This window comes from Balaenoptera acutorostrata, chromosome 12 (genome assembly GCF_949987535.1).
Source record: "Balaenoptera acutorostrata chromosome 12, mBalAcu1.1, whole genome shotgun sequence".
Lineage (NCBI taxonomy): Eukaryota > Metazoa > Chordata > Mammalia > Artiodactyla > Balaenopteridae > Balaenoptera > Balaenoptera acutorostrata.
This window is the reverse complement of record NC_080075.1, coordinates 81995283-82013918: the sequence shown is the minus strand read 5'-3', so window position 1 is coordinate 82013918 and position 18636 is coordinate 81995283.

The following is an 18636-nucleotide window of genomic DNA, read 5'->3' as shown; positions in this document are numbered from 1 at the left end:
GATGCGGGCAGTCAGCGTGGCATCTGTGGCACAGATTCTGCACAAGTTTCCTTCTCAGGCTGCATCTTCTACTCCTACACCTGGTCCTAGATTTCCCAGAGGGGTTACTCAATGACTAAGAAAAACACATAGGTCACACACAGTTATGATACCTTAATAAGAGTGCTTTTATCTGAAGTCACAGGCAACTAGCCTCTCTGCAGTAGATTGACCAGGTTGTAAACTCTGGACTCTTTTTCCTTTAACATACATTCCCATGCCCTCAACTAACAGGCATGAGAAGAAACCAAATGAGGGTGAAAGACAAGCTCGTAGCAACAAAAACTCAGCTCCCTGTGTGGTGGGCAGGAGGAAAGGCTGTGTGAAGCTCTCTCCCTGGACCTGGGTAGAAACGCCCTAAGAAACTCCTGGGATGTAAGTGCATTCTTTAGATTCTCCTTAATAGGGCAAAGCAAAGGATGTGAGCAGGTGTATGGAAGTTTAAACAGAGTGTTTGATTAGATGAAGTTTGAAAAGTTGTTCCCAAACATGCAGTCTTTTTTCAGACGTCCATATTTTGTACATGCTGGTCCCTCTGCTAGACTACCCTTCTGTGTTTGTCCATCGCCACTTCTGTGAAATCCTCTCTGACCAGCACATACAGACTTAATCACCCCACCCTCTTTCTCCATCAGACTTGTAAATACTTTATTATAACTCTGAAAGTCATTACTCTCTTTCTGGACCTCCTTTTATGTGTCTGTAATATAAAGTGTTCACAACCATAAGCTTTAAGGTCTAAAGTTTTTGAATCTTTTATCACTCATAATTATTTTTTAATAGAAAAATCAGCAATTTTGTAGGATAATATGTATGCCTTTTTTTAATTTTAAAATCTATTTTAGGTTGGTTGTCATAAAAATTCCATGATTCAAAAACATTTGCTAAATGTCTTCTATGTGCCAGGTCTAGTGGGCCACACCTAGAATTTATTATTCCTATCCTTGAGAAATTTATTTTCTTGCTAAAAAACTGACATCTAAACCCAGGAAATAATGCCAGTCACATAGCAAACCAGCAGGAATTCATACCGCAGGGGAGTTCACCAGGAGCTGGGGCAATGCTTCCAGGATGTGAGCCTTGGGGGGAGAATAGGACACAGTATTTCTGAAGCTAGGAGGAGGACATCCTAAATTAGTGCAGTATCAACTTCACAGAACCACATGGGAACAAGCAAGACATGAGATTGAGGGAGATGAGGACCCTGACGATCTCCCCGGGACAGCCTGTCTGCTCTGGAGTGGAGCCAGGGATGTGGATGGAAGGGTGAAGACGGGGGAGAATTTAGATGCCAGCCAGTGGAGTTTGACATCAGACTACATGAAACCAGTAACTTTTTAGAAAACAGAGGGACATTAAGATGTTTGTGTTTGAGAAGGTCAGTGTGGCAGCTGATGGGAGACAGATTGGGTGGGGATGAGAGGCTGTCCCGTTGAGACCTTCAGGAGAGCACAACTTGATGTGGGCATAGGAGAAGGAGATGCAGGTTTGAGGGGACACGGATCTGGAGAGCAAGACAGGAGAAGGACGCAATATTGAGGACAGCAAGGTTTGGCTCTTGGCCAAGAGAATGGTGGTCGTGGTGGTAGGGGCTGGAGAAATTGACCCAAAGAGGTATGACTTGTTAAAGCCACGTTAATGAGGAGTGTATGTGTGTGTGTGTGTGTGTGTGTGTGTGCGCGCGCGTGCGAGTGTGTAGGGGGCACAGAGTTTTGGTGTGAGAAGAGGAAACTGAAGCAGAGAAGAACACAGAGGCTGTCAGAAGTAGGGAGTAATGCCCTTGCCTTTGAACACAGCTTGGTTTCAGACATACCACTTGAACCATTCTTTGCAGCTCATGGGGGCCCTGACTTCCCAGAGCATCAATAATGCAACATGGAAACTGCAGGTCTGTCTCTGAACGAAGACACTGGGATTAGGGAAGCAAGCCATTCGAGAAGCTCTTCCTTTATCACAGTCTTTACAAACATGGCCCATGTTTGGAACTTGGTAGGGAATTTGATGCTTGACTTTTCGACATGTGTCCACACGGTTTCCATACTCTTTCTTTTGGGTGATAATGCTACTTAGCTTTGTATGTAGATAACAGTACGACCATTCACAGCACAGACAAACACATACGCAGATGTTTTACACAGGAATCACTTAAGCTCAGTGGCTCTTAAAATACTTTTGCCATCCCAGCACTCCTGAGGGGGATGGTACTCCCAGATCAAAAACAGAGAGTCAATTCATATGTGTCCAATTTCAGTGGGAGAGAATGGAAGGACCCACGTCCCTCAGTGCTTGAGTCAGAATCTGGGGGAAAGAGAGCAAAGCCCTGCAGGTGGTTCTGATGGAGCCCCCAGGAGGCTGGTCCCCATGAGGACTCACCGGCCTCTAGTTCAAGCACAATCTGGGCTCATGCTTCTGCCCGAACTGAATTTTCTGTCCTGCCCTTCTAATCCTAAACCTAACCTCAACCCTATAAGGGTTCAAGACCCTTCTAGACCCACTTGTAGTTTTCTCATCTGAGAAATCACCCCTGCCTCACGCAGCGCAGGTCATCTCTTTGATGTGCTATTCTTGCCCTTCAATCAGTATTTGATCATCTGAGTGTTTTGTTTCCCCCCAGAGACAGTGGGCTCCTGGAGAACAGGTGCCACGTTTTGTGTCTCTGAAGCCTGGCACCTAGCACAGGGGAGATCTATCGTGAAAGCTTACAGATCAAATGAATGGATGGATGCCTCGAAAAATACACGTCTGCAACCTTCAGTCTCTCTGCCATTTCTTGATTTGTTTCCAAACCTCTGTGGGGCCCTGGCCTCGGCCCCTTGCCCTGGAGTCTCCTCTTCTTCGGGGCAGCTGCAGCTCCCTCCTGCATCCTCTGCGTCAGGGCTACATTCCTCAGGAGGAGTTGGATAAAACAGTCTTTCCGTCTCTGCAGGTTCAGAGTCGCACATGAGTGTGGCACGCCATGGTAGCTTTTCAGTAACTGCTCACGTGTGCAGAGCATTTCAACGTTCCCCGACCATCACATCCTTTACCTTATCATCAGCTCCCTGACATCCTGGGAAAGCACCATTATTCTCTGTTCTGCACAAGCAACTGAGGGACTTGAGAGTGAAGTGACCTGACTGAGGTTGTCCATTAGCAGGTGGAGGAGGGAGAATTAGGACAGGGACCCCGACCGACTCAAAGCTTGGGTTTTTTCCACTTTATCACATTTGATCTTTTCCCATCAGGTTCCATTTTCTTTCTGGTTTTTGGGATTTGTCCAATACTTCTCTATTAGTACCTGACCCCTGCCTCTTCTGATTCTTTTGAAAGGACCCCACTTTCTCTGACCGGAAAATCCAACAGGAACTGTTATTTCTGAGATGTCCGACATCTGACCTCTCAAGGCTCACGTTTCCCAGTTCGATTCCGGAAGCCAGGCTGACCCAGAGGACTTTGGAGCCTCCTTCAGAGGCTTGGAGCAAGATTGATTGGCAAGCACTGTTTGGTATCCATCTTCTTAAAATAGAATGCTAGAATATACTTTGTTCTATTTTTTGCAGTTTTTTCTCTTCCTCCCTGCCCCATCCTCCTCCTCCTCGCCTGTCTAGTGTTTGAAGCATTTTCAAGCTCCTCACAGATATAGGCAATTAAGTGTGTTCACTAAGTCATCCTTTGCTTCCTCATAATGAAAATGAATGCATAGTTTTCTTTCTACAAAAGTTTGCTAAAATCCCTGGCTAGAGCACGATCAACCTGTCATCTGGTCATCTTGTCTTAGTCATGGGCTTTGTGACTCCAGGGAAGTCACATAATCTTTCAGATCTTTCACTGATCACATCCCTTCTCAGTTATTTACTCATATGATTGCCTCCCCTACCAGACTGTGAACAACCAGCAGGCGGAGCAGTCTTTTGTTCCAGTTTGTATTCTCAACACTTAGTACAGTTTCCAGCAGACATTGGTTGATTTCCGTGGAGCACTGAACTCCAGAGAGAGGATGGGAAACAATTAACTGCAGAAAAGGGACATCAAGAAGCCCTGCTCATCTATCTGATGCTTCCCTTCATGTTTGAGAGGAACAGTAGCAGGGTCAAAAGGGGAAGAAGGTGTGATGTGTGTGTGTGTACAGGAGTGCACATGTGGCGTTTGTTCTGAACGGAGGACACAGAGCTGTTGGCATAGAACAAGAGAAGGAGCCATGAGTGACAAAAACCCTGACCAAAAAGCGGATCATTTCAAATCATATCTGACATGACCAGAGGATGCCAACTCAAATTCCCTAGTCAAATGCCCACGATCTTAGCGCCACGGTGCGGCAACAGCTGGGACTCAAGAGTTCTTCTAACTAGTTAGGTGACCTAATGAAAGTTACCTCTAACTTAGGGTGACATTTAAATTTCCAAGAGGACAGAGAACAGTGAAATTTGCTAGCTGGGCTTTGGAAGACACAGAAATGCACCCAGGTTGTTGAGTATATCATGCTGTTTTCTGGGGAATTAGAGGCATACTAGGATGTGTTTGTTTGGGTACTGCTTTATATCACCATTGCTGAGGGAAAAGCTAAAAACTGCCAGAAAACAGAAATATTAGTACAAAGGATTATTGGACTAGTGACAAGGAACACCCAGAAGATAGGAATTGTTTCCAACAGAAAGACTGTGAAATATATATATGAAGGTAAGGAATGGCATAGAGTAAACACATGCAAATAGTATAATTGGGACCAAGACATTATGGAAAAGGCAATCCTGCTCAATAATTTGTTTATTTATTTTTATTTTTTTCCTTTTAAAATGTTTATTTGGTTGATTTTGTTATTTTTCTAATTTTTTAATTTGGATGCTTTGTTTACTAATTGTTTTTTACAGTTTTTTATTTATTTTACTTTTTTTACAGCAGGTTCTTATTAGTTATCTGTTTTATACATATCAGTGTATGTATGTCAATCCCAATCTCCCAGTTCATCCCACCACCACCATCCCCCGCTTTCCCCCCTTGGTGCTCTTTACATCTGTGTCTCTACTTCTGCCTTGCAAACTGGTTCATCTGTACCATTTTTCTAGGTTCCACATATATGCGTTAATATATGATATTTGTTTTTCTCTTTTTGACTTACTTCACTCTGTATGGCAGTCTCTAAGTCCATCCATGTCTCTACAAATGATCCAATTTCATTCATTTTTATGGCTGAGTAATACTCCATTGTGTATATGTACCACATCTTCTTTATCCATTCGTTTGTTGATGGGCATTTAGGTTGCTTCCATGACCTGGCTATTATAAACAGTGCTGCAATGAACATTGGGGTGCATGTGTCTTTCTGAATTACGGTTTTCTCTGGGTATATGCCCAGTAGTGGGATTGCTGGGTCATACGGTAATTCTATTTTTAGTTTTTTAAGGAATCTCCATAATCTTCTCTATAGTGGCTGTATCAATTTACATTCCCACCAACAGTGCAAGAGGTTTCCCTTTTCTCCACACCCTCTCCAGCATTTGTTTGTAGATTTTCTGATGATGCCCATTCTAACTGGTGTGAGGTGATACCTCATTGTACTTTTGATTTGCATTTCTCTAATAATTAGTGATGTTGAGCAGCTTTTCATGTGCCTGTTGGCCATCTGTATGTCTTCTTTGGAGAGATGCCTATTTAAGTTTTCTGCCCATTTTCTGATTAGGTTGTTTGTTTTTTTTTTGATATTGAGCTGTGTGAGCTGTTTATATATTTTGGAGATTAATCCTTTGTCCGTTGATTCATTTGCAAATATTTTCTCCCATTCTGAGGGTGGTCTTTTCATCTTGCTTATGGTTTCCTTTGCTGTGCAAAAGCTTTTAAGTTTCATTAGGTCCCATTTGTTTATTTTTGTTTTTATTTCCATTACTCTAGAAGGTGGGTCAAAAAAGATCTTGCTGTGATTTATGTCAAAGAGTGTTCTTCCTATGTTCTCCTCTAAGAGTTTTATAGTGTCTGGTCTTACATTTAGGTCTTTAATCCATTTTGAGTTTATTTTTTGTGTATGGTGTTAGGGAGTGTTCTAATTTCATTCTTTTACATGTAGCTGTCCAGGTTTCCCAGCACCACTTATTGAAGAGACTGTCTTTTCTCCATTGTATATCCTTGCCTCCTTTGTCATAGATTAGTTGACAATAGATGTGTGGGTTTATCTCTGGGCTTTCTATCCTGTTCCATTGATCTATATTTCTGTTTTTGTGACAGTACCATACTGTCTTGATTACTGTTGCTTTGCAGTATAGTCTGAAGACAGGGAGTCTGATTCCTCCAGCTCCATGTTTTTCCCCTCAAGGTTGCTTTGGCTCTTCAGGGTCTTTTGTGTCTCCATACAAATTTTAAGGTTTTTTGTTCTAGTTCTGTAAAAAATGCCATTGGTAATTTGATAGGGATTGCATTGAATCTGTAGATTGCTTTGGGTTGTATAGTCATTTTCACAATATTGATTCTTCCAATCCAAGAACATGGTATATCTCTCCATCTGTTTGTGTCATCTTTGATTTCTTTCATCAGTATCTTATAGTTTTCTGAGTACAGGTCTTTTACCTCCTTAGGTAGGTTTATTCCTAGGTATTTTATTCTTTTTGTTGCAATGGTGAATGGGATTGTTTCCTTAATTTGTCTTTCTGATCTTTCATTGTTAGTGTATAGGAATGCAAGAGATTTCTGTGCATTAATTTTTATCCTGCAACTTAACCAGATTCATTGATTAGCTCTAGTAGTTTTCTGGTGGCATCTTTAGGATTATCTATGTATGGTATCATGTCATCTGCAAACAGTGACAGTTTTACTTCTTCTTCTCCAATTTGGATTCCTTTATTTCTTTTTCTTCTCTGATTGCTGTGGCTAGGACTTCCAAAACTATGTTGAATAAGAGTGGCAAGAGCGGACATCCTTGTCTTATTCCTGATCTTAGAGGAAATGCTTTCAGTTTTTCACCATTGAGTATGATGTTTGGGTTTGTCGTATATGGGCTTTATTATGTTGACGTAAGTTCCATCTATGCCTACTTTCTGGAGAGTTTTTATCATATATGGGTGTTGAATTTTGTTGAAAGCTTTTTCTGCATCTATTGAGATGATCATATGGTTTTTATTCTTCAATTTGTTAATATGCTGTATCACATTGATTGATTTGCATATATTGAAGAATCCTTGCATCCTTGGGATAAATCCTACTTGATTATGGTGTATAATCTTTTTAATGTATTGTTGGATTCTGTTTGCTAGTATTTTGTTGAGGATTTTTGCATCTATATTTATCAGTGATATTGGTCTGTAATTTTCTTTTTTTGTAGTATCTCTGTCTGGTTTTGGTAGCAGGGTGATGGTGGCCTCATAGAATGAGTTTGAGAGTGTTCCTTCCTCTGCAATTTTTTTGAAGAGTTTGAGAAGGATGGGTGTTAGTTCTTCTCTAAATGTTTGATAGAATTCACCTATGAAGCCATTTGGTCCTGGACTTCTGTTTGTTGGAAGATTTTTAATCACAGTTTCAATTTCATTACTTGTGATTGGTCTGTTCATATTTTCTATTTCTTCCTGGTTCAGTCGTGGAAGGTTATATCTTTTGAAGAATTTGTCCATTTCTTCCAGGTTGTCCATTTTATTGACATAGAATTGCTTATAGCAGTCTCTTATGATGCTTTGTATTTCTGCAGTGTCCGTTGTAACTTCTCCTTTTTCATTTCTAATTTTATTGATTTGAATCATCTCCCTCTTTTCCTTGATGAATCTGGCTAAAGGTTTATGAATTTTGTTTATCTACTCAAAGAACCAGCTTTTAGTTTTATTGATCTTTGCTATTGTTTTCTTTGTTTCTATTTCCTTTACTTCTGCTCTGATCTTTATGATTTCTTTCCTTCTACTAACTTTGGGTTTGTTTGTTCTTTTTTCTCTAGTTCCTTTAGGTGTAAAGGTAGATTGTTTATTTGCGATTTTTCTTGTTTCTTGAGGTAGGATTGTATTGCTATAAACTTCCCTCTTAGAACTGCTTTTGCTGCATCCCATAGGTTTTGCATCGTCGTGTTTTTGTTGTCATTTGTCTCTAGGTGTTTTTTGATTTTCTCTTTGATTTCTTCAGTGATCTCTTGATTATTTAGTAGTGTATTATTTAGCCTCCATGTGTTTGTGTTTTTTATGGGTTTTTTTCCGTATAATTTATTTCTAATCTCATAACATTGTGGTCAGAAAAGATGCTTGATATGATTTCAATTTTCTTAAATTTACCAAGGCTTGATTTGTGACACAAGATGTGATCTATCCTGGAGAATGTTCCATGTGCACTTGAGAAGAAAGTGTAATCTGCTGTTTCTGGATGGAATATCCTATAAATATCAATTAAATCTATCTGGTATATTGTGCCATTTAAAGCTTGTGTTTTCTTATTAATTTTCTGTCTGGCCTGTCCATTGGTGTAAGTGAGGTGTTAAAGTCCCCCACTATTATTGTGTTACTGTTGATTTCCTCTTTTATAGCTGTTAGCATTTGCCTTATGTACTGAGGTGCTCCTATGTTGGGTGCATATATATTTATAACTGTTATATCTTCTTCTTGGATTGATCCCTTGATCATTATGTAGTGTCCTTCCTTGTCTCTTGTAACATTCTGTATTTTGAAGTCTATTTTATCTGATATGAGTATTGCTACTCCAGCTTTCTTTTGGTTTCCATTTGCATGGAATATCTTTTTCCATCCTCTCACTTTCAGTCTGTATGTGTCCCTAGGTCTGAAGTAGGTCTCTTGTAGACAGCATATATATGGGTCTTGTTTTGTATCCATTCAGCGAGGCTGTTTTTTTTGGTTGGAGCATTTAATCCATTTACATTTAAGGTGATTATCAATATGTATTTTCCTATTACCATTTTCTTAATTGTTTTGGGTTTGTTTCTGTAGGTCCTTTTTGTCTCTTGTGTTTCCCATTTAGAGAAATTCCTTTAGCATTTGTTGTAGAGCTGTATAATGGTGCTAAATTCTCTTAGCTTTTGCTTGTCTGTAAAGCTTTTGATTTCTCTGTCAAATCTGAATGAGATTCTTGCCAGGTAGAGTAATCTTGCTTGTAGATTCTTCCTTTTCATCACTTTAAATATATTGTGCCACTCCCTTCTGGCTTGTAGAGTTTCTGCTGAGAAATCAGCTGTTAACCTTATGAGAGTTCCCTTGTATGTTATTTGTTGTTTTTCCCTTGCTGCTTTTGATAATTTTTCTTTGTCTTTAATTTTTGTCAATTTGATTATTATGTGTCTTGGCATGTTTCTCCTTGGGTTTATCCTGCCTGGGATTCTCTGCACTTCCTGGACTTGGGTGGCTATTTCCTTTCCCATGTTAGGGAAGTTTTCAACTATAATCTCTTCAAATATTTTCTCGGGTCCTTTCTCTCTTCTCCTTCTGGGATCCCTATAATGTGAATGTTGTTGTGTTTAATGTTGTCCCAGAGGTCTCTTAGGCTGTCTTCATTTCTTTTTACTCTTTTTTCTTTATTCTGTTCTGCAGCAGTGAATTCCACCATTCTGTCTTCCAGGTCACTTATCTGTTCTTCCGCCTCAGTTATTCTGCTATTGATTCCTTCTAGTGTATTTTTCATTTCAGTTATTGCATTGTTCATCTCTGTTTGTTTGTTCTTTAATTCTTCTAGGTCTTTGTTAAACATTTCTTTCATCTTCTTGATCTTTGCCTCCATTCTTTTTCCACGGTCCTGGATCATCTTCACCATCATTATTCTGTATTCTTTTTCTGGAAGGTTGCCTATCTCTACTTCATTTAGTTGTTTTTCTGGGGTTTTATCTTGTTCCTTCATCTGGTACATAGTCCTCTGCCTTTTCATTTTGTCTGTCTTTCTCTGAGTGTGGTTTTTGTTCCACAGGCTGCAGAATTGTAGTTCTTCTTGCTTCTGCTGTCTGCCCTCTCGTGGATGAGGCTATGTAAGAGGTTTGTGCAAGATTCCTGATTGGAGAGACTCTGCTCAATAATTTAAAAGCACAAGAGATACAACAAACGAATCCTAGGAGAGCACTCAACTCAGGAGATTGGCAAGTGTACTGGGAAGATAGGAAAGTATTTTTACCAATGGGGAGAGGAGAGTGGAATACACTTTATAAGAATAGGAATGCATCACACATCATGTTCTTTTCACAGAGTAATTTCAACATGAAATTAATTTTCCAGATAATACAAATCATTAAATTTATATAAGAAAATATTTAGTTTGAAAAAGTACAGATTGTCAGCCATCTTTGAAATCCTTATGTATTCCTAGGCTCTCCCACTAACAATTTTCTTGGGATTCAGCAGCTGTCTGTTCACTGACTCTTAAATGCTCTTCCCATTGGAGGCTGGAAGATGCACACCTTCATCCTTATACAGGGATTTAGGGAACACTTCACAACTCAGCTACGTTTCACACTCTCAAAGCACTTCTGTTCTGTTTTGATCATTTTCCCTTATGGAACAGGGTAAATAAAACAACAAAAAACAAAAACCATGAAATTCCTGTGAGCTTCACACCTTATAAGTGTCATAAAACTGAAAATGCTTCCTTGGAGCATCCAGGTAACTTTCCCATAAAATCTCAGGTTTTGTTAGTTTTCCTTAAACTTCAGAGGCAGGTTCTTTCCTGACATGATCTTCGTATGTCTGAGATAACATAGGGGGATCTGTTCTTGTGTTTACTTATCACCTGTTTCTGCACACAGAGCCCCTTTCATTCTCCTGATTGGGTCTCACCAGTATTTTACTCTGAGTAGATGCTCTGCTTCAAGGGTCATTATTTGACTCTGTTGCATCTGAGGACCTGCAACAATAAATACTGTTCTACAACAGTGTCGCAAGGGGCATCTGTTTTGCACACGTAATCTCCTTTCTCATAACATAAATGAACCATAAATATCAAAGCCAGAATAGATCTGAGACCACCTATGGCCCAAATATGGAGAGAAATTTGACCCAGGACATCCTTAATTTGGACACAAGCAAATATAATTCCTGGACAGAATGTCTAAAAGAAAATTAAACAGGGGTTACTTTTTCGTTTGCCTATAGAGTGAAGGCGCATTCAGTATTGAAATTCACTCATTACTAAGTTGTCAGGTGAGAGCTGACCAGGGGCTGGCAAGACTGGCAAACTGTAGGAATTTGTATTCATAGGCACTGGTCTCCACATTTCCTGCACAGAGATCTCAGACTCTCTTTAAAACAGTGGGTGCCCTAATCCTTTAAGAGACTGGCATTCCATCATTTTATTTTATTTACTTATTTATATTTGCAATTTATTTACTTTTGTGTACTTATAAAAAAAATTTTATTGGGGTATAGGTGATTTACAATGTTGTGTTAGTCAGGTGTACAGCAAAATGAATCTGTTATACATATACATATATCCACTCTTTTTTAGATTCTTTTCCCATATAGGCCATTACAGAATATTAAGTAGAATTCCCTGTGCTATACAGTAGGTCCTCATTAGTTATTTATTTTATATATTGTAGTGTTTATGTGTCAATCTCAATCTTCCAATTTATCCCTCCCCCCGCTTACCCTCCAGTAAACATAAGTTTATTTTCTACATCTGTAACTCTGTTTTGCAGATAAGTTCATTTGTAGCCTTTTTTTAGATTCCACATAAAAGCGATATCACACGATATTTGTCTTTCTCTGTCTGACGTACTTCACTCAGTATGACAATCTCCATCATTTTAGAAAGACTATGGGCCATGGCATACGCTTTCCCAATCCTCCCTTCTCATTGGATTCTGTTCTCCTTCCTCCTCTGAGGTCATCGTATAAGATGGACTTCACATCTCATCTGACAAGTGCCAGTGACCACAGAATGGAAGCTGTCTCTGTCTGAGACCTCAGTGTGGAGAGGGTTGGTCCTAACGCTCACACTCAACATTTCTTGACTTTAGTTTTCCAGGTTCATAATCTGTTCTTTGAGCCTCTAGGAGTCCTTGGTTCTAATCACTACCCTGACACTCACTTACTGTGAGTGATCCTGGGCTATTTCTTTCTCTCTTGGCCATGATTTCTCCATCTGAATTTTAAGGAATCTTATTTGATGCTTTACTTGAAAGCAGCAAGCAAAACTCAAGTGAAAGGATTTAATATTATGGTGATGATTTTCCAACCACAGGGAAAAGGGTTTCCTATGTTTGTTTCTGCTGAAATGTTGACAGCCTGTGTCTACTGAGACATTAGTCTCCTTCGTACCTGGGAGGCTCTTCCCATCCGCTCTGAGTTGAGATTCACATCCTATCCTCCAGCAAGAGAGTGCTGCAAGGCTATTCAGAATAAAGATTTACTTGTGCTTCACTTCAAATGAATCTCATCCCTGTCACCCACATAAAATAGTACATCTCAGGCCATCACCAAGAGGAAATTCCAAGTCTGCTAAATGCCTTCCTGCTCATGACACAGGAGCACAAGCAAGGCTCCAAACAGGCCCTGGCTCCTGCCTCATTTTCTAGACCCACCTCGCCCAGCTCCCCCCATAGTCTCCCCTCCTGCTTCAGACACACAGGGACTTGTAGTTTTCCATTGTCCATGTTCAGAATGGCTTCTGAACTTGTATACACTGGTCTCCACTTCATCTGAAGAGCTTCCACTCATCCTTCAAAAACAGCACCCTCTCCCCCAAGAAACCTACATACCACTTTGCTACTTTAAAGGAGAGCTTCCATTATTTTCTCCCTCAGCATTTTTGATATTAATTTTTCTCTCATTCTTCTCATTTAATTATTTTAAAATCTTTTTAAAACTTAAAGATGAGTGTACATAATATACACATATACTTTTAAGAATAACAGGAAAATGAACACCCAGATACCAATCATCTGGCTTGATTACCAGCTTTTTGGAAACCTTTTGTGTGTCTTTCCCTAATTCCATTCCCTTCCCTTCTCCCAGAGGTCACCACTTTCTTGAATTTTTAAATTATCTTTTTTATTTCTATAGAGCTTGATCACATTTGTATGTACACTTAAACAACAAATTACGTAGTTTTGCCTGTATTTGAATGTTATTGAATCAAATAACATATTCTTCTGACTTGTTTTTTTCACTAAACATTATAGTTTTGAGATTCATCCATGTTAATGCATATCTTAAAGTCCACTAGTTCTTTCACTTTTGTATAGCATTCCATTGTATAAATCATCACAATATACGTACCTATTCTCCTGATGATATAGTATTTTTTTTTGTTCTTATAAGAAATGCTTATAGACATTTTTGAACATTTTTCCTAATACAGATTACAAGTGTCTTTAAAATATATAGTTAGAAATGGCAATGTTGTGTCAAAGAATATGCACATTTCAATCCACTGGGCAATACAAAATTATATTCAAAAATGATTATACCAGTGTGTCCTTCCTTCAGTTCCTTTTGTAGTATCCAGGGGTTTGGTGTTTGTCTGTTTTTTGCCTTTTTCTTAAACTTTTTGAACTTGTTTTGGATTGATTTATATCCCCCCGCACACTTCAGTTTTCTTCAACTAGTGTAGCAGTTGTACATACACTTACATACTTATCTACTATCCATAATTAACTTAAATTCTAAACTCAGTCAATATTTTTAACTTCTTCTAAGTAATACCAGAATTTCACAACATTTACTCTGACCATCCCAATTCTAAATAGTATGTTACTGTTGTCCTAAATTTTAGTTCTTTCTTGTTTATTTAACTGTACAAAGTACACATGTGATAATTATTTCATGCAGTACTTTTTTATATTTACCCATGTGGTTAACATTTTCTTTGTTTACTCTTCCTTCTTTATTCTCCAGCTTTCCTTCTGGAATTATTGTACTTCTTCCTGAAGAACTGGGCATAGAATTCTAGGCCAGTTATTTTCTTCCTAGAACTCTGAAGATACTGTTCTGACATTCATTATTACCACTGAAAAGTCAGACTCAGTCTAATTGAGTTCCTTAATAAAGTGTTCTGGATTTTCTTCATGACTCCTTCCAAGGTGTTCTCTTTGTTTTTGTCGTTCTGTGATTTGACTGAACAATATCTGGGTGTGGAATCTTTTCTTTAATCCTACTTGGAATTCATTAGGTTTCTTGAATCTGAGACTTGTCGCTTGTCATAGTTATGGAAAATTCTTAGCCATTTTTTCCTTTAAATACTGCTTCTATTTCAGTCTTTCTCCCTTCTATTTTGGGGTCTCTAATCAGACATAAGTTATGTCTTCTCACTCTACTGCCCATATGTCTTAACTTTTCTTGTGTTTTTCCTGTTATTTGTCTCAATGGGACATGTTCTGGATAATTTCAGATAACTTTTTCAGTTCACAAATTTTCTCTTCAGTTCAATCTGCAGTTAAACTTATCTTATTTATATTTATAAATATAAATTTTATAATTTAAAAAATTTTAACATGCACATTTTCTTTTTATTTTAGCTCTAGACATTATATTTCTTTTTTTCTATTTTGTATCTGCCTGATCAGTTTTGATAATATCTTATTTCTTCATTATACTTTTAATTCCTCTTTTATTTTAAAAATCATTAAAGATATTTGTTTTTTTTTTTTTTAATTAATTAATTTATTCATTTATTTTTGGCTGTGTTGGGTTTTCGTTTCTGTGCGAGGGCTTTCTCTAGTTGCGGTGAGTGGTGGCCACTCTTCATCGCGGTGCACGGGCCTCTCACTGTCGCGGCCTCTCTTGTTGCGGAGCACAGGCTCCAGACGCGCAGGCTCAGTAGTCGTGGCTCACGGGCCTAGCTGCTCTGCAGCATGTGGGATCTTCCCAGACCAGGGCTCGAACCCGTGTCCCCTGCATTGGCAGGCGGATTCTCAACCACTGCGCCACCAGGGAAGCCCAAGATATTTGTTTTATATTCTGTTCCTCATAAGTGAAACATATACAGCCTTTGCTGGTAAGACTCTACATTATTTATGCCAGCTCTAATGGTGACATTTTTCCTTGTCTATTAGTGAGTTTTGATTGTGAACTCATAATCTTTAGATCTTTATTTGGGAGTTTTTTGAGGCTTTGGTTTAAAATATATTTATCCACTTTTTTGTTTGTTTGTTTTTTGTTTTTGGCCATGCCACGCAGCCTGTGGGATCTTTGTTCCCCGACCAGGGATCAAACCTGCACCCCCTGCATTGGAAGCATGGAGTCTTAACCACTGGATGGCCAGGGAGCAGCTTATGCAGCTCAATATCAAAAAAACAAACAACCCAATCCAAAAATGGGTGGAAGACCTAAATAGACATTTCTCCAAAGAAGACATACAGATGGCCAACAAACACATGAAAAGATGCTCAACATCACTAATTATTAGAGAAATGCAAATCAGAACTATAATGAGGTATCACCTCACACCGGTCAGAATGGCCATCATCAAAAAACCTATGAACACTAAATGCTGGAGAGGGCGTGGAGAAAAGGGAACCCTCACACATTGTTGGTGGGAATGTAAATTGATACAGCCACTATGGAGAACAGTGTGGAGGTCCCTTAAAAAACTAAAAATGGAACTACTTTATGACCCAGCAATCCCACTACTGGGCATATACCCAGAGAAAACCATAATTCAAAAAACACATGCACCCCAATGTTCATTGCAGCACTATTTACAATAGCCAGGACATGGAAGCAACTTCAATGTCCATCAACAGAGGAATGGATAAAGAAGATGTGATACATATATACAATGGAATATTACACAGCCATAAAAAGGAATGAAATTGGATCATTTGTAGAGACATGGATGGACCTAGAGACTGTCATACAGACTGAAGTAAGTCAGAAAGAGAAAAACAAATATCGTGTATTAACTCATGTATGTAAAATCTGAAAAAATTGGTATAGATGATCTTATTTACAAAGCAGAAATAGAGACACGGACATAAAGAACAAACGTATGGATACCTAGGAGGGAATGGGGGGTGGGTTGAACTGGGAGACTGGGATTGACATACATGAACTATTGATACCATGTATAAAATAGATAACTAATGAGAGCCTACTGTATATAGCACAGGGAACTCTATTCACTGCTCTGTGGTGACCTAAATGGGAAGGAAATCCAAAAAAGAGGGGATATATGTATATGTATAGCTGATTCACTTTGCTGTACAGTAGAAACTAACACAATATTGTAAAGCAACTATACTCCAATAAAAATTTTTAAAAAATAAAATATATTTATCCAGAGAAAATTTTGCTTGTCTAGAGCAGTAGCAATCTAGACTATTAAAAGATAAAGCCTAGAGAGCTTTTTCTTCTTTACAGAAATAAATTTAATTATGATCACAAACCCACAGGAGGGCAGGCTTAAGCTTAGGTATTATGAGAGATGTCTTCCTTTAATTTTTCTCTCTCTTTCTCTCTTTTTCCTTCCCTCCTTCCTCCCTCCTTCCTTCTTTCCTCCTTTCCTTCCTTCCTTCCTTCCTTCCTTCCTTCCTTCTTTCCTTCCTTCCTTATCAGAACATGGCCTCACTGTATACTTTTGTAGGGTGGATTTTATCTCCTTATTCTCTTTCTCAAAATGTTGTTCCTCAACGTGGTCTGGATTTTGTGGGTATCTTTGATTTAGTCAACTCTGCTGAAGGCCCAGATTTCTCTCCTATGTCATATAGCCCAAGTTTGCTCATTAAAACTCAAGTTCTGAGCACTCAGAAATCAGCATACATCCCCAGAGCATTCTGGATCCTGTTCTGGTTTAGCCTGTGGATTCATGCTTCTGCTTCCTTGTCATTTCTGGCTTCTGGGGAGTTTCCTTTTCTTCCACCTCAGCCACGTACCTCAAAATAATTTTTTATATTTTAACTGCATTTAAATTGCAGATTGAAGATTTTTAAATAAATATCTAGTCTATCATATTGTCAGAAATGGAATCCCCATCCTGATAATTCTTCAGTCTTAACACTGTGACAACAATTGTCAGGGTCAGTTTATTTCTCTGAGAGTTTCTTAAAGGCAAAAACTATGACCCCCTCATCTCTAATTCCAGTTCCTGACACAAAGTAGGGGGCTCAGTGAAAGTTGGTTGGATGAATGAAATAATACATTTTAAAACGAATAATGCAATAACCAGAGATTTCCAGATACCAAACAGAATCAGCTTATTAAACTTGGTTACCCATATTCCAGGATGATTAATTATAAATTGGATTTTTTTTTTTAATTTTTTATTTATTTATTTATTTATTATCTATGGCTGTGTTGGGTCTTCATTTCTGTGCGAGGGCTTTCTCTAGTTGCGGCAAGCGGGGGCCACTCTTCATCGCGGTGCGTGGGCCTCTCATTATCGCGGCCTCTCTTGCTGCGGAGCACAGGCTCCAGACGCGCAGGCTCAGCAATTGTGGCTCACGGGCCCAGCTGCTCCGCGGCATATGGGATCCTCCCAGACCAGGGCTCGAACCCGTGTCCCCTGCACTGGCAGGCAGACTCTCAACCACTGTGCCACCAGGGAAGCCCTATAAATTGGATTTTTAAAGCGATCATAGTCTTTTCAGAAATTCTGAGCCAGTAGCAGATTCATGAGGTCTGAAACCAAGTTGAGAGTTAATTAGCTCGAATATTGAATACTCCGAGGGACTGTGGCAGTACGTGCGGGGAGGGCTGAGCCCAAGGGGCAACAAGGTGGACAGGCAGGGAGGGCTGGCTTCCAACCTGCCGGAGTGGTTCTCACCGGGGCCGGGAGCCTCCAGGGAGATGGCACTGCGTGTAAGTCAGAGCAAAGGGGAGCCCGTGTGGACCCTGCTCTTGCATGTCAGCATCGTCCGAAGGGGAGAAGTGTAACTCCTTTGCTGCCAGCAGCCTCCTCTTCCGCACAGACCCACCAGAAGACTCCAAGCTGGAAGACACCACTGATTTGTCCATTGTAGAGCAGCTGCGGCTGAGACTCTTCTGGTGGCATTAACCCAAGAACTATTGGACGCAAAAGGATCCCAATGTAACACAGAGCAAGCCCCCTCCATCTGATTTCACAATTGTAATAATCAGAAACAGCCCTCTATACTCGAGAGCTACCCCTGCCCTCAACCAAAGAGTTCTGAACAGCTTCAGACTTCAAAGGGGAACGAATATTTGCACGGCCCCTTCTGTTATTCCCATTGTATGGCTAGATGATTAGGGACTGAAGCCACGTGTTCGCTCTCAGCCCTGTCACTGCTGGGATCCCTTTTTAAGAAACCTGGGACCAGTCACCGCCTGACTGGGGACCTCGGTTTTCTCATCCATACAGTGGGGAGGGCACAGAATGCTCTTTAAGGGCCTTGCTAGCCTACGGAGTCTAGAATTCTAGGACTGCGAACTTTTTACTTCCTGATTTTATTATAGGCCACAGTTTATCTCCTACTTTGGAAACTGACAAATAGTTTCCAGTAAGACCTCCAGAATCCCCAATCCCTCAGTAAAAATAATGTAGGTGCATTTTTAGAGTCTGTTTTTAAGCAGTTTGCCTATGGACATGAGGAGAACTTTCATTACTGGTGATAAGCATTCCAGGAGCCAGACATTTGAAAAATCACATCAAAATGGAACTGTACTCATTCTTCCTGTGGATTTATCAAGCTTTCCTAGTTCCTTCGATCTTGAGGCTTGCCTTGGGAATCCTGCATTTTCGCATGATTGTTTCTGGAGACCCAGCCAGAAA